The sequence below is a fragment of the Coturnix japonica genome, chromosome 2 (assembly GCF_001577835.2).
Source record: "Coturnix japonica isolate 7356 chromosome 2, Coturnix japonica 2.1, whole genome shotgun sequence".
Taxonomy (NCBI): Eukaryota; Metazoa; Chordata; class Aves; order Galliformes; family Phasianidae; genus Coturnix; species Coturnix japonica.
In genome coordinates, this window is record NC_029517.1 from 113,503,804 (window position 1) to 113,520,497 (window position 16,694).

Genomic DNA, 16,694 nt, shown 5'->3' on the forward strand with positions numbered 1-16,694 from the left:
TGGATGGGTGCTGCATAACATAATGTGTCTGTATAGGCTACTTCTCTTTCCCCTGTGCATTTTAATTACGCTGACAATTTTTTTTTCTCCCCAAATAGCTATGAACAGAATTTCAATTACACTTATTCATGAGTGTGCAATGCTCATCCCTGCTTCTGGGAGCCTTGCACACAGGCATTGAGGAGGAGACTGGGAGCTGCTGAGAGGCAGGCTGGTTTCTGCAGGGGATGCTGAAGGGACCCACTGCTGCTTGAGGGTTGAGACAGGGCTGCAGCCTCCAATAGCACATTTGGCAAGGGATTCACAAACAGTTGAGGTGCACAGCTGCCTGAGAATGTGGTAGATGCTGCAAGGACCCTTCCATGCATGTCTCCATGGATCTGAGTCCAAGCTGCAGAGCAGGATAGGGGCTGCTGAATGCCTACCCCATGGGCAAGTGTTTTGGCATTGGGGGAGAGTAACTATTATGCTGAGGAGCAGCTGTGTTCTGTAGGTCCTTTAGTGTACAAAAAAAGCAGCTCACCAAATTTTTAGAAGGCAAGGACTTGGGACAGAGTCCTCCAACAAGCTTCTTGTTTCTATTAGGTGAGAAGTAGAGGACTGTATATTAGGAGGAAAAACTAAGTGCTTGCCCTAAAGTATAGTCGTCAGAATTCAGCCTTGATCTCCCAGAACTTCAGAAGCCTCCTTGCCCTGTCCAGTGGTCCCATATATTCTGTTGCCTTTGCCTATTGCTGTGCCTATGACACATGCCATCCTCCATTCTCAGTACCAAGCATACAGATTTGTAGTTTTGGTGTCAATAGGCCAGGCAGGAAGCACATGATCTAGATTTACTCTTCCCCTGTGAAGGGCTCCCATCCAGGTTTTATTCCTCCTTCAGCCACTGAGCTTCAGAAAATATGTGGGAGCTTCATGTCTTTGAGAGAGAAATTCCTGTCTTGTGTTATACTTGGCCTAGGAGTAAAGTTATCAGTGATGGGCAGGCAGATGGAGGCAGCATAGTTGTCAAATGATGGGGAAAAGGACACCACAGATACAGAAAATCAGAGAAACCTCTTTCTGGAGAGCTGTGCAACAGTATTGATAAGGTGAAAGTATGTCAATGAAATCTATAAGAGCACAATCAGCATAAACAGCACCAGTTAAACACCACGGGGTGAAGCTGTGCCAGTGTGCATACATAAAGAGCAACTGTTTGTGAAGTGGGAGAAGCTGTAACAGTCTCTCATATGAGATGTCTCTCTGTAGCCAAGGACATATTGACATGCTTGGAAAATCCCCCTTTTCTCTGCAAGGAAGCCCAGGCACAAACTGTCTGCTGTGGGAAAGCCAATGAACCTTCAGGCAAGTCTTTCAAAACTAAATAAACACGAAAGAAGAAATTTTCTTGGCTGCTCTTTGTGCCATTGGAAAAACACTACCTGTTTGTTTAAAACACAGTCTGGAGGGAAAGTCCTGGTGTCATCATAGTGCTGATGCCCTGTCACTGATACCCTTCCATAACACCACACGATGGATGTATGCAGGAAATATCCTGGTTTCCTGAAAATACATTATGTTCTCCAGAGAAGGGAAAACAGAATTATTCTTTCTGTGAAATTGGAACAATTTGCTTATGCAAATGACACGAAAAACCCTTTCTACTACTCCCTAATACTACAGGCCATGCAGAACCAGGCAGGGTTAAGCAGGATGAGCTGGATGGGGTTATTTACACATTGTCTGAAGGATCTTCGCCAGTCCCTGCTTGAGCCAAGGGAAGTCTTTGGAGACAGAGGGGCTGTGCATGTTGCACTGAGACAACTGAGCTGAAGAAACCTTTGTTATAGGTCGTGCTGATAGGTGAAAGGGAATGTGGACTCACAGTTATAGAAATTGTTCTACATTTGTAAAACAAATATATATGACACTAACATCAGTGCTGTGCAGCTGACTTTGATCTATGTTGTGTGGCTCTTTCAGGTTCCTTTCAGAGCAGGGCTGTGCTCTCTGTGGAGACAGTTTTTCAGAACTCATATGGCTGCAACCAGTAAGTGTATGTACCATTGTGGTTGAATAAATAAATATCCTCTAAAGGAACCTGGTTTGGAAGAGTAAAATAATTAAGAAACATGAAAAACATTACTGTCCATATCCAATTAACAGCTGAAGTATTGTTAGAAAGATAGATCAGTCTGGAATGATCTGACTAAAAGCAACAGTTTAGATAACTTGTCTGATAATGGCATGCACGAATCCCATAAATGCCTAGCAATCCCATATCATTAAGCCTTCAAGGACAAGCATGATTGATGGCAATGTACCTACAGGAAGCAGCTCAGATGGAAAAACTCCAGTGTGTGCCAGTAAAGTAATTACCTGGGGTGGTGGCTACCGTTTCGGTTAGATGGGACTGGGGCAGACACTACAGCGCTCTGAACACTTCCCTGGGCCCCTCTGAAAGGCAGCTCTGTGACCAGCAGCCGACGTGGTTCTTTGCATGTTACTTTGCACATATTGTACGGAACTGCAAGATCAACGTCTATGCCCCTTTACAGTATCTCTGCATTACTTTCACACAGCAAAGAAATATCATGTCCATCTACAGTGACTTTATGCTTTGTGAATCACTGTGTAAGCTGTTCCAAACACAAGAAAATTCAAGATGCACCAGAAATTTAAATCCAAAGTGTTGCCATCTCCCATATGCAGAGACACACAAGTTGTTTAACAGTTAACATTCACCAGCTATGAATCTATCCTTCTTATTTATTTTTTTCAAATCTCTGTCTCCTGTTACCATTCAGCATAAGGACTAAAAATAAGTATGTCACAATCATGCAACCCAATCCAAGTAATCAAGCACTCCTATTTCAGTAATGCTCTTTATGTATAAATATTTCAAGAATAAAGATTGTTTTTGAGCTCCCGAGTGCTGAAATACAGTATTTACTCTTGCAAAAGTAATACTTGGTGCAAGAATTCAGTGACACATCTTCCTCAGCTTCTCAACAAATGGAAGTTGTATTTTCTTCGCCATCATTAAAATAACTCATTTTAGGGCAGTAAGTGTGTAGAAATGTGAGAGATTGACAAATCTTTTTTGACTTGGCTGTGTCTCATTCCCAAGCACATAAGCTGGGCAACCCTCAGTTGAGCTCAGTTTTGTTTCCAGTGAAGTATAGAAAAGCAGGCAACAAAGCAGAAAGACTTACACTGAAACTTCTGGAGGTTATTCCTTTCCATCTTGCATCTGTTACTTGAATTAGCAGAGAGATTCTCAGGTCAAACAATTTCCCAAGTTAAAGGGTTTGAAAATCCAGTGAGGATCATCTCTCTAGTGAATTCCAGTAACATCGAGGCTGTTTAGGGAACACAGAACATCTCTTTTATGATACTTTAGCAGATGCCTCTTGTTTCCGACTCCTAAAAATTTGGCTCATGTCAGTCTGAGCCTCAAGGCTAAAGTAAGCCTTTTTCCTACTGTGTGCTTCCTTCTACAAAAGCCCTGATTTTTATCTAAATTGGTTTATTTCTTTCTAATTTGATTATTTCTTGGTCTATTCAGACATGTTGCCTTTGTTAGAGTCAGTGACAAGTGTCTCTTGGCAGTGGGACCTGTCCCAAGGAAGACGTATGTTAGTACACTTCTTTTTTTATGGTCTGCCTCTACTTCTTTTAAACAAGCTGTGATAGAGAGAAAAAATTGGCTACATTCAGAATGCTGATTTTGTGTCTTGGAATTATATTTTAAAAACTGCATTTAGCACATAGATTGAACAAACACCTTAAGAATCAATGACTATTATTATTTAAAAACATACAAATTTAAGTCTGCAGTAAGTACAGTGTTTTCCATTGAGTTATATGAGGTTGCCTCGAGTTGCTCAGAGAAACGCCTAGCAATATTAGTAGCAGCAATTACTCAGCAAAAGTAGGACAAATAAAAGGCTGAAATATTGTAAGTATTGCAACTGGATTCTGAGGGGAAAATAGTGCAGAAAATTTTCACATAGCTGTTCAAGGGTGTTTACAACTATCAGTGTTTATAATCCTACTTTCTCTCCACCTTTTCTTTTAGTGTCAAAATGGAATGTGGAAAGGAAAAAGAAGTACCAAAAATATGAGTTCATGAGTTTAAAGTATTTTATTTTTCCACTTTTTTTTCCCCCCCTTTTTTTTTTTTCCCCTATTTATTTTCTTTTTTTTTTTTTTCCCTATTTATTTTTCTCAGATGATTCTTGACTGGCTGAAGTTCTGTGTGAATTTTTATATGAGGCTTTTTACCTGTTAAGGCATCACAAATGCTCAGAAATTCTGGAAATATGGAAGTGGAATATGGAAGTAATTTCCAAGTGGAAATTACAGAGCTACTTTTGATAGGCCTCTAGTAACGTTTTTGGTGCCGTCATTTGGCTCTATATTCCTGTGAGTTGTTTACATTTTTGATATCGAAGATCCGCAACCCTTCAAGCCAAGGATTCAAGGTACTTTAAAATTAAAAGTAACGCAGTTTTTCATAGTGGAACAGAACATGCAAAGAAGCAGCTGTAATGTTAGAAGGAGAAGAGGTGTCTGTTTAAAATTTTAACACTGATAACACAGGGATAAATGAATTTAGTGGAACAGTCTACATGAGAAGTTACTTACATGCTTAAAAGTTTTGGGGAAGGATCTGTAGAGCATGACTGGATTTCATGACAGTCAACAGAAATCATAAAATGTTCCAGCAGTGACGTCAAGACAATGACCATAAACCCGACTTTGTTTGCCATGTTATTCTCATTATTTTTCGTCATGACAGATTTTATTAAGGCTATTTATTGTTAACACATGGGTTCATGGATTACTAATATTGCACATAGATATATACGATTCCTGTATTACTGCCCAATATAACTGAAATTTCAGTGGAAAGAGAGACTTGGAATTTTAAATATTGAATTCCAGATGTCTTCTCAGTAGACCTTTGCTACACAAAGATGCATTATGCATTTACAGTTTACTACCTGGAGAGAAAAGAATTAATATAGGAGTTGCACATGTCCAGCTTCTATGTCAGACTCAGCTGAGGAAATCAGTTCATACCACAGCTGGTCCAAAATCTATCACACTTTTACATTTTTGGCAGGATGTCACCTTAGGCACTGTAAATGGTGTATGTGTGCTATATAATTATATTGTCCATGGATTTATGCACCTGTGTTGCATATTTCATTACATTTTCTTGGCCTGCTTATTAGGACTACATTTTACATGTCTAATAATATGATTCAAATTCTACCAAATATGAAACACTGACTTTCAAGCAGAGCTAAATGAAGCTTAAGTAATTTAACATGAACCAATGGAAGACAAAAGAATTACTTTAATCATAACAAGGTCACGAGGTTCCTCTTACTGCTCTTCCACCCACATTTCCTTTCTCTCTGCTCATAAAAAAAAAATCAAGCCAGAGAGGCAATTTTTATCCATTTATTTACTGACAATGCAGCAGAAAGCTTTTTCCTTCTTTTGGAATTAAAGCGTTAATGGGACATTTAGAGGAAATCATAATAAGCTTGGTATCGTTTGCAGAATAGAATCAGAGTTCATACAACAAATATCACATGCATTTTGTTGTTTCAAAACATCAATTGGCCGTATAAAAAGTGTAATAGAAAAATTAAAATTTTGTAATTACAATGACATAGAGCACGTGCCAGCAACTCTGTGGATGGCTTTTTATCTCATTCCCTTAGTGAAAACAGTTAACTAGGCACTGGTGAGATATTCTGTAACTGCGCAACAAAAAGCTGGCACAACTGCCAAGTGTGGCATGCCAGATGTGTGAATACATTCTGGAGAGCAGTATCAGCAGCTCCAACAGAAAGCCATAGCCATTAATCTAGAGACCTCTGGGAGTTCAGGATAGTGCTGTAAAACCTAGACCCTGCCAAGACTGCATCAGATAAAGCCATCAATGCATTGTAAAAAAGACACAAAACCTATTTCATGGGCTGCACTGATCAAGCAATTACAATCATTGACTACATTAAGCAAAGAAACAGCGGGGTGCCCTATAAAATTGACTGCCAACTTGAATAATCAATAGACTCCATGTAGAGTAAATTAAATAACTGAAAAACTATTTGGAAAAGCTGAAGTTAAAAAGCCAATCTGTAATCCCTCATCCATGGAAAAACAATCCTGCATCCAAAAGATTCTTTAGCTTGCTTTCAGTCTTGTCACTGGGAAATACAGCTAATAGTAAACTGAGACGTTCTTTAACTACCTCATTCACTAGTTAATAATTGTTCATTTAACCCGGGCATTCATAATCAATGCATGCATTAGTATCATACCTCCCAATCTGCTAGGCTTCAAACATGGACCTGAATTGCAGGGCTGATATTCAGAATGAGGGAACCTAGAGATATTGTGTGTACTATGAGAGATTTAAAATGATACAGAATGCTTTCCCTAATACAAGGCATATTCAATTTGGCTTGATTCTCCTGATTATTTCCAACATAAACCATTTATAGCAATAGCCATAATTTTGAAATTGATAATAAAATGGATTGGAAATGCTACAATAGGGTTTCTTTTTCTTCCCCAAAAAAGATGCTGATTCATCAGCTAAACAAACAAACAAACAAAAAAGGTTGTAGAAACAGAATGTCATTGAGTAAATTGTTTTCTTCAGACCAATGAAGAAGGATGTTTAAGGGAAAGAAAATCCTCCTCTCTACCCCTGGAAAAGGGTGTGGGTTAAGGAAGTGTGCCCTCCCCCCCCCCTCTCCTCTCCTCCAGCAGTATATCAACACAGCTGAACCTACGTCTTTTGCAAAGACCACCACTCTGGGTTTTCCCTCTTCTGGGCCTCAAATGCTTTGCCAAGACACAACAGCTTTTAGATTTTGAATGAAAGAAAGCCTAACATTTTATTTCTTTCTTTCCCCTCCAATTTTATTATTATTTTATTTATTTATTTATTTATTTATTTATTTTAACTAGTAGAGAATATCAACTTAAATGGCTGCATAATAGGAGAGGGCTGCAGTGATGCTGTTGAGAAGTCTACATAGGTCAGCTGTCCACATGCAAATTGCTAAGACTGGGAGGGAGGAGTTGTATTTAATTGATTGCATTGCACAGTGTCATTGGGTCTCCTCCAGGTACCAGTTTGGAAAAGGATCATTAACTGAGGACTGTAAGTCTTTCAAGAGTGATACCTTCTTTGCAGTATTAGGACAGTTGGAAGCATATTGCAACAGCATAACCAAATTATTGTGTCTTAACAGGTACTGTTCATTGTATTAGATATTTCAGGGCACAACTCTTTGTGTGCAGTAAAATAAGTGAAGTATTGGCACACCAGATTTCAGGTATTACATCCTGCCCCAGCTGACCTAAGTGTCATTTCATGTAATTTTATACCCCAAAGAAAGTGGGTTCATTATAAGTAGCAAGAAATTGATGCCTATGCAAATTTTCTCAGTTTTCATTGCTTTGTTTTGAAATAAAAGTCCATCCAAACTGCCCCCCCCTGCTCCCCCCCCCCCCACTCCCCTTTCTTTTTCCCCCCCCCCCCCCCCACCCACACCGCACGAGCGGGAACAGCCTTCTGTTTTCATTCTCCCCAAACTAGGAGATATCAAAGACAGAGATGCAACATAATTTTGCTTTTCAGAGAATCTGAAGAAATGTGATTTAGCAGCTTTTTCCGAGTGGTGCAAATATTTTTTACTCACTCACACCTAACAATGATTTTTCTTTTATGCGGATAAATTAACAAGTAAGTAAGGGTGTTAGGCTCTATACCTATGGTAATCGCATGATTTGGGTTTCTTCACTGACAAATGTTTTCTTATTTTTTTTTAGCTGAAACATAATGTAGAACGTTGGATTTCACTCAGTTTTGGTCTGTGGATTAAAGAAAAACAGATGACAAACTGAAGTTAACTCCTCACTATACACTGCTTTTCTGTTGGGTTGGAATTGTACATCTAGAACATATTTAGTATATGCAGAATATATCTCCAACCATCATCACTACAAAAAATATACATTAAGGTGTCTGTGAAATCTTTAGAACTTTAATTCATTTGATCAGTATTTTGAGGATTTTTGTACAAGAAATTTTATTTTATTTTATTTTATTTTATTTTATTTTATTTTATTTTATTTTATTTTATTTTATTTTATTTTATTTTATTGTACAGTTTAGGTAAGCTGTCAATGAACAACCTGAGACATCATCATTATCTTTCTCAATTGTTCATAAAAATCAGGACAAAACCTCTGAGAACTTGTACCTTATAAGCAACTCACTGTAGCTGCAAGTGAAAGAAAGAGAAATATGATGAACTAAAAATGATTGTGGGTCACAATAAAATTTTCCAACTTGTCTGCTGATTAGATGGTAATGCTGCCCATAAAAGTGAGGGGTTATCTGGGGGGAGGGCAGCACTGCAGAGAACTTGATAAAGCATCCTACTAAAACCTATTGTATTACTACTTATTAGATCCTGAACTGAAATAGATCTTGATGTTGAGAGCTTGGTATTTAAAAGCCTTAAGATCATCAATTACATTACTCATAATTTCCACATCTGCCTGCTCCTAGCAATTCAGAAAGAGATGGCTGTTTATAAGAAAGTCTTTCTGCAACTTGATTACTATGAGTCTCTGTTTACAATGTGCACTTGAAATGCCTTTAAGGATTTGAACTCAACAGCATTTGCAGCTTTATGAACTCCTACATGGATTGCTTTTTGGTGATAGTGAAAATCAAATGCGTGGAGATGGCCCAAATTACCTGGAAGAAAAGCAGGGGTCCTTATCCACTCAAAAGGAATCCCTACAAGTCTGCCAAAAACACAGTAAATGCACTCTTCTTTCCTGTGTCATCTGGAAAGTGAATATGTATTTCAAATTAAGCAGAAACTCTGATTAGCTCTGTTGTTATGAAGCTAAACAGCAAGATGACTGTTTGCAGAAGGCATTTAAAAGCTGGAGGGAATCTTTCCTCCCTGTTGTGTCACACTTCAAAATGAATATTTTTAACAAATCTTTTTTTTTTTTTTTTTTTTTTTTTTTCCAGGGCACTTGCACACTGATCCTATATTCCATTAAAGTTAATGGAGAGCTACCTGTTATCTGTTATGAGATCTGGGTCACATTAACAGAGTGTACTTTTCTCATTAACAAGCATCCACATAGATGCTGCTTAAAGATAGTCTAAGGTGTTATACTGAGATCAACCTGACTCCAGAAACAGAAATACACTCTTAGTTACTATTCTGGCTGCTCCTTTGGTATTACGAGTACTACCTTTATTCTAATGCATTCTTGTAGAGAGTGGAATTCCAAAGGAAATGGATGCACCCAGCAAGTTGCAATTCTATGGAGGCCTGATGTGTAATCTTACTGAAATCAGTGACAGTATCTGTAAGGTAGTAAAGCAGGTATTGGAATAAATGCAAGTAAATGTACTAGCCTTCAGAATTTATGTATGTATTGTACTGTGATGTAGAAAGAGCCTGGCTTGTGCAAAATGGATGAATTGAGGAAAGCATATCATAGCAATAATGTGGAGGCACTCTTAGAGTTTGCAGAGAAAGGAGGAGATAAATAGCAGCATTAACAGATATTACTCTTGTAAAGGACAAGCATAGAATATGCAGTTTCCCTAGTTGACGACAGTTTGGTGTAACTTTTCCCTATGGACAATCTTTTCCCCCTTGTGCTGAAATATCCCCATATTTTTCATGGAGAGAAAATTAATCTCACTGCTACTTGAATGTTACTTTTTTTTTTTTTTTTAATGTCCATAGAACTTGAGTATATATAATTTTCTAATCATTTCACTTTAATCAATTGTGGAAATTACATCCATTATTAACATGTCATGCAACAAATAAGAGTCTTGGTTTAGTGTTTTTCTCCTTGTATCTGTCTTGCATGTAAGGAATCATGAAAAATTCCACAAAAAAAAAGACAAAATGTCAGAGTTAAGCCTTCAAATATTAGGAGATGGGCAACAGGAAAGGTGAGTTGAATTTCCCAAGGAAGAAATATTAAAAGAAATGTAGGGGAAAGGAAAGGTAAAAGAAAGCATGGGTACGATAAAGGAAGTTATAAAGTCACAAGGAAAGTACATAAAAGTGATGGAATAGGCCATAGGAGGAGAAATACAAAAAGGGAATGAATGCATTATAATGAAGTAATAGAAGGAGATATGTCTAGGAAGAATAACAGTTTCTAAGAAGCATTATCACCACTGATAAATGCAAGCAAGAGTGCTGGGGCAAAGAGAAGGATTGCCATCAGCTTCTTTTTTGAACTATCACTTGAAAATCAACTTTGTAATATCCTGCAAACCAGTATGTTGGTGACATGAAGACAAACTCTGACTTACGACTGTTCATCCAAAGCACCTATAGGAGGTGCAGGGAGATGTCAATTCCACCCATGTGGTAGGACAGCTTATGCTTTCACATCATTGCACTAGACACATTCATGATTTACACTGGTGGATATGAGTGGGAGGCTTTCTTCCTGGAGAAGTGTGACAACTCAAACGGAATGCAGCATATCTCATTCTGCCCTGCAGCAGAGAAACTCATTGTGGATGCTTACTTCTTCTGAAAGACATCTTCAGAAATCCAAATAACTATTTATCCGAATATGTTTTGCTTTTAATAATTTGGGCTTTTATTTCCTTCTGCTTTTACAGCATGATGGAGCCCTCAAATTCTTGTAGAGCAGGAAATGTCTGCCTTTCTGTTTCTCTTCAAGCTTCATGGTTGCTATTGGTTTTGGTCATCTACTTGGGTGTGGTGTGTAAAAGGTGATTTCCAACCTCTTGATGATTCTGCATTCATTTGTTTATATATAAAGATAAAAATGGCACCATTAAAACACACACCTAGATTTTCTCAGGTAAGTATATCTGATGATAAATGCATTCTACTGAATACACCACTTCTGTGACAATTTTATGGACTTTTCTGTGTGTTATTTATAAGTTACTGCACTTATATTTTGCCTTTTCACTTGAGCAGTTCTTCCTACAAATTTAAATAGAGATTTTCTAGAAAGTTCAAAAGCACAGAAAGATATGTTTCTTCTCTAACAACAGAAATTCAGGGAAAATGGAAAATATCAGCAGTACTGAATTGTTCACTGAAGCTAAATACTATTTTATCATGTAACTTATCACATAGAAACACTATTAAGTGCACTCACAAAGTAAGCATGAAATGAGTAAGAGTACACTGACAAGAATACTTTAGATTAGAGATGAAGCTGTGCTCCACACTAATGGAAGTAATCGTGTGTTTTATCAACATCACAAAATGGGTGAAGTCTAAAAATAATGAAAATTGAAAGAATTAGTATTTTCCTCTTAGAAATAAAGGCTGAAGCACATGTAAGCAGACATTTAAGATGAGAGTTATCTTACTTCATCTTACTCACCTGAATGTTAAGACACCAATTTAGTTTAAATGTCTAGGGTGTCTTTGTGCTTAATAGAGAGAAAGAAAGACCATCAGAAACTGGATCAACTTATGCCCCAGCCCATCTCAGATTAATGGGATGAATCACTCTCCAGAGGTGCATTAAACACATCAAATACCCTGGACTGAGCACCTGATTTTCCAGTGTCTGAAGTTAGTTGTGGGTCTCTCTTTATCCCAGAAAAAAAAAAAAATAAATCTTTGAAATAAGCATGATCATCCCTACATACAGTCATGATAAGATAGCTTAGTTAATAGAGAAGGAAAGCCCACAATAAATAGGGTCCATAATGTACAGAAAAAAAAAAAAAAAAAAAAAAAAAGCATAATTAAACATTTTAATAGCTTACCACTGTTCTAAATATACCTAATCTTTAATACTTGAGGGAGAACAAGAAACCAAATGAAACAATAATTATATCGTTTTAAACCTTACTTCAAGGTTTATCTTCACACTCTAAAAGAAAATGTCATATGGAAATTTCCTTTATTATTTTGGGTATTCATAGAAGGTATGTACAATTTCGGCTTTTTTCTAGTGTGATCTTTTTATCCTACTAAAATTTAGAGGTTAGTTTGTTTCTTGACCTTTTCCATGAGTTTTTCATGAAAGAAACTGTGAAACTCTTCATAAGAAAATGTAAGCTATAGACAGAAGCCTATATTGGTAGCCTTAAAGCCAAATGAAATAGAAGAGAGGTATTAATATCAAACATTATGATGGGAATGGTGGTTTCTGGTTGGACAATTAGTGCTGGCAGTGTAGAGGTTAAAATGTGAAGTGCTACATTCTATCATTTGAAGCCAAAACAGCATTAAAGAGCACTGAAAAATAAGAAGTCTAGTTGGTGTGATAGACCTGAAAAGTAGAGAGTGACTTGTTACTGATCTGGATAATAAAGTGTTATTTGAGGAAATTCAAAAGATTTCAAAAAGACCTGACTGTTGTTGCATGGTGAAGGTGCATGTCTTGAAAAGTCGAAGTATAGCAACCGGTACTAACGTCCACAGCAGACACACTTTTGCTATTTTTATGAGTATGGCCAAATTAGTCACTCAAATAAACAATAGCCGCATGACAGTATACAATTATAATCAGGAAAGTCTGTAATATAGACTGCAAGGATCTGTTCAAATGTGTATTATGGAAATTTGTGAAACTGATGCTTGTAGCTAGACTTATGGATAGATGGATGTCAACAGGAGCTGATTTACAGACAACACATTATGCCGTGTTTTCAGACTTCCATGTTGACCAAATAAATTAATCTGTTTGATGAATCTTCTTTAAACTGCTTCAGTGAGTTAAAGAACCAAAGTCTGTTAGAGATCCTGGTGACTGCCATAATGGACTTTGGATGAATTCTCATTTTTGTTTGTGTAAGTGCACTAAGATGGATTAATTAAGAGATAGGTTAAGGTACTGACCACTAACAGTGAGCAGTATTGACAGAGCATTGAAAAAAGAAACAACTAACATGAAAGAAAACCTCTGTTTTTTTCAATCACTCCCTTCAGCCTCATTTTCAATCGTCTGCATAAAGGAGTCATTACAACAGGCCGTGTGTGATCTATCAAAGGGTGTTTTTTAATACTGTGAATGAAACAAAGTTTGAGAAACTTTACAGTCTGTGGCTTCTGTAAAGATATGAGCTCCTCACCTTCCAAATCTCTTGAGTGGCAGTTCTGATCGAAGCTGAACAAAGTTGAAGTGAGTCATGCTAAGCCACTCACAACCTGCACCATGACATTTATACTCTAAAAAATCTGAATCCACTAATCTATGGTTTAAATACCATTGATCCTAAAAGTGTAGTGCATTTTGCAGGTGGAGAAGATGCCTCAATATCTGAAGCTTTGTCAAAAACAGGAAAAATATATATATATATACCCACCTCTATACAGAGCTTGGTATTCAAGCAATATCATATTTCTGAGTAATCAACCTAGGCCTGCTATACGCTAAGATGTTCAAAGCAGTACCATTCCAGAAACTATGAAATTGTCACCTAGAACTGTTACTTCATAACTGTTCCCACTGCCACAGAAATGAATAAAACCAGTGAAAAGCAAGACAGTTTGGAGGAAGTCTTATGTATTATTTTCCTGACTTAAAGAAACAGCAGTTCTGATTCTTGTTTAGGAAAGGCAGTGACATTATCCAAGCACGTGCTCCTCTGTAACTAGTTTGGTGGGTCATGGTTCTAATAGATTTGAGCTACAGATCTCATAAAATCAAATGGAAACAACTTCTTTCAGTAACATCTAAATCTTATGTTGAGATTGAGCAGTCAGATTAAGTACTAACTAAGGTCTTGCGTTCAAAATATTAATTGAAATTTCAAGGTTATCATTTTAAAAAAGTAAAAGATTAAACTGAATATGAGATAGTTATATATCAACATGCAAAAGCATATCAATGTAAAGAAACATTAAAGAAGAATTTTTAATTGATAGGCACATAATCACAATTCTCTAAAAGAAATCAGTGCACCCAGCATGAAACATATGAGTTTTACAAACATCATTTCAATTTTTTTTTATTACCTAGGAGCATTAGGATATACTTCCTTGACTCCATAATAATTGCTTGCAGTTAATTACAAATGAAACAGAAGTGCTGGTAATATTAGACTTGCACCCTGCATAAAGCTAGAAATTACTGCTATTACTCTTATTTGCTGAGAATATTGGGTCATAGATGCTAATTAGCAGTTCACAGCCCCCTACAGGAAAAAACTCATTATTATGAAAATCTGTCTTGGTAGCCAAAGCCACCACTCATGTCACTGTGAATGTTTTTGTCAGAGCAATTATAAGGTATGACAAAACTTAAGATTTACTTTTGTGTAAAGAAAATTCCGAAGGTTAAAAATACAGTGTGCTAATCTAGATATTGTCGTATGAAAAAAAAGAAATTCTGACTTATTTCCTCTTAGTAAAACCTTCCTGTATACAGGGTAGAAAGACAGCAAATTTTTATTAAATGTGCACACAAACAATACTTCTTTCAAAATACATAAAATATAAAAGAAGTCTCTCTACAGGCAAATAACAAAGTAAAATGAGACATAAACAGCTAACGGAAATTAATGTTGCAGGGTCATATACCTACAGCAAGGAAGACAATTTATTGTTTATTAGTAATTTGGGGGGAACATTTCATTTCCTCATAAACAAGAACCTGATTCAGGAAAACAAAAATAAAAATAAAGAAAAATAAACATAAAGCCTTGTTTACCCAGAGGTTACTTGAAAAATATGAAGCAGAAAACAGTGTTTTTGTTTGATTTATTAAACCTCTCTCTCCATAGCACATGCAAACAGCTTTGCATGCTTGGGGGAAAGGAGACAGTGAATAAAAGAGCAGCTAATTGTAATGCCAAGCTGAATTCTGCTTGTTTGAGGAGAAAAAAAATTCTATGTTGGATCAAAGCAGTGGCATTGGAGCAATTCTAAGTCACTCAAAGATGTGGAGCAGTTATCACGCTTGATTTCAGCCATGTAAATTTAGGCAATTTAAAATGCTTGCCTGTTTGCTCCATGTTGGCCAAAATGGGGAAGGGTACACCAGCCAAAAGGAATGTCTTACCAGCCTTCATAAAGTGGTCCTAAAAACAAACAAGTGTAGGCTGGAAGTCAAAATTTCCACAGCTTTGGGTGGCAGAAAAAGTTTCTCTCCCACAGTTGCCTTAAGGAGATGAATCCACACAAAGTTATATATATTCAGCTACTTAATGTTACATAAAACATGGCAAAATGATGAAGAAAAAGTAGGAAATTGAATTATGTATTGACTCTATTAATGCTATAAGTTATGGTAAAGGATTGTATGAATTGTGCCACACTTCAAAGAAAAATGATTCCTCAAAATCATTATCTGCTCCATTTGCATTAGGCTGATCTTCATTTTCAGCATAGCTAACTGGATTTCCTTCAGCATACTACTAATGCAACCATGCTGCTCACCTACTAATGTCAATTAGCTTTCTTTTGATTAGAGAGGCTTTCATTACTTAAAATTAAACAGAACAGTGCACTATTTGGAGACATATAATAGCACTTTTAGAATAAAAGAAAAAGAAAAAAAAAATGTCTTAAATCTGGGAAATGAAACAAGTCATGCAATATACTTCTATAGAATTTGTTATCCATATAACATTTGGCACTTTCCTAATCCTCCAAAACTCTGGTATGAAACCTGGAACTGTGAATGAAAAAAACTGAGTTTCAGCTTGCTCATACTTTACAGGCCTTGTTTCAAAAATAGGAGACCTATGTGAGCAAACAGAAAAGGGTCCTGGTGCATTTAGGAATGCATAAAGCAGTATACAAGGACTGTATTATAAAGAGGTATGTATGCACAGAGATTTAAGAAATTATAACTTTCCTGGCCACCCAAAGTTACTCTGCTACACAGAATACTCTTGTTCTACCACAATGTTTTAGTTAGAACTTTCAAGACACACACTTGAGGTATTGCTTAGATAATGCAGCATGTCAATGAATTAACATAAGACACACCGCAAGGTGAAGTTTAGGAGGCCTCTAATAAACAAAAAAAGTCAAATTCTGGAGACGAGTGGATTTTCTGTGTTGCTGTATCATAGACAACAAACCTGTAAATCTTTACTCATCCAATTAGCCCTCATTCAGTTGAGTGGGAAATTTGCAAAATTAGGTTCTAAATAATTGCTAGCAGTCTTTCTTTTTCTGACAACCAAGGTCAAATGTCACTCCAATCCAAGCATTGTGGGACCAAGGTATAGAGACAATACTCGTACATGACGGTGTGCTTGGTTGGTTGCCACCCTAGAATGAGAAAGCAGCAGAGATGGGTAAATCTGGGCTAACACTGAAGAGCTGAGCCTGAGATCACCCACAGCTGACCCCAGTTATGCCTCTATATCATATTCTGTGTATGTCACCCTCTGCAAAGTCAAGACCTTACTGGAATCAGATAGGCTCAAGGCTAGGGTTAATGCTAGTGATCTCTGGAAAGATTTGGTGGAGATGGCCCACCTCAGCTGTCTGGCTGATGACCCATGACCCATCCCAGCAGTCTGTGTATGCTCTGAAGAACAGTTCCCCATGGGCTCTCCTCTTGCATCAGCTAAGGAGTACGTTTGTAACTACTGTACACATTCCCTTACTCTTTGCATTTAGATGAGGCTCTAAGTTGATCAGCAATGAGAAAGTGCTTTT